A 1,404-nucleotide genomic window follows, 5' to 3' on the forward strand; every position below is an offset into this window, starting at 1 on the left:
TCTAAAAAAAAATGGCCCTGAGGAGACCAACGGAGGAACAGAATGCATCTAGAGCAATGGGCTTTTAATGGTGCGCCCCCATATGAAATTACTTAATCGAGCCGCCATAATGACAAAAATATTCTCTCCCATTTATTCTATAAATTGTAAAATACTGCAAGCAAGTAAAAAATATGGGCTTGAAACACGACCCTCTAACAAGTTCAGAGAAAAACGATTTTCAGTAGTGCTTTTCAATTTTTTTTTAGAATAAAACACAGCAAAAAAGTGAAACATTTAAAGTGAGAATGCAGGGTAGAGAGAAATATATATTTTTTCAATTCAAAAGCAACGCTCTCGTTTAATATTACTCTCGAAAAACCCGTAAGTGAAACTGAAAAAACAGTGTCCATAAAAGAGCCAAATTGTGCAGGATGCGTAGGAAGGAGTTAGAGAAATGATCAAAAATCGATGTTCAATCTTGCCTTATATTTCCTCACATTGTCATCCTCTGCTCCCAAGTGGCCTTTGTCACGTCCCGCCTACCTCCAGTCGCCTCATTACCAACAGCGCTTTGAATACTGGATATTTTAGCCCATTCTCATTCCAAAAGGCAAAGCCCTGTAAGCCACAGTAACAGAGGAGGCTGCAGTCATTCCACACAAAACTGGGTCTGCTCTGAACACATTTACAGCGCGATCATTGCACTGGTGGTCAGTTCTCTCTTAAACGTCCAGTCAAATATACGATTGCCAACATGATACTGGCCGACATCTCACTCAGTGTCCACAGTGCGATAATGTATCAGAAAAGAGGGGATACACTTTGGGGTTTTTTATGGGACTCGCCTCCCCAACACCCACTCCTAGCAGACCACGACTGAAAATATGTTACCAGCTGCCCATTACAGAGTGCCCCTTCACTAAGATCAAGCATGTAAGCCCGGGGGTAATAAATGCTCCTGTTGGAATGCCAGAAACCGGTCCTGGGAAGCTTGATTCCGGTCCAGGGAAGACATGGCTTGGCTGTTCGGGCTGGACTGTTCCCATGAGGCACAGGGTCAGACGTATTTGCATATGGCCATGTCTGAACTGGGGTGGCGGAGTGAGCTAAAGAACGGTGATGGATTAAACCCAGATCAGTTGACTGGGGGTGAGTGTTTGTATTGTCAACGCTCCGTCCATCATCCCCTTTGGTTTTTCCTCTTGGAAGAAGTGGCACCACACCGGAGGCCAAGCGGTTTGGATTGGAATGCTGCCTCTTGCAGGGGCAAGGGAGGCTTGCTGAGGATTGGTCTTGGTCTGCAGTGGCACAAAAGAGCTTCACAACAATGGCATAGAGTGCATCCGAAGTAACAACCAGCGAGTCAAGCATTACCACCCTTTAACTTTCTGCTGCAAATGACAGCACTAGAAAAGCAGCAAG

Source organism: Lissotriton helveticus, chromosome 9 (assembly GCF_964261635.1).
Source record: "Lissotriton helveticus chromosome 9, aLisHel1.1, whole genome shotgun sequence".
Taxonomy (NCBI): domain Eukaryota; kingdom Metazoa; phylum Chordata; class Amphibia; order Caudata; family Salamandridae; genus Lissotriton; species Lissotriton helveticus.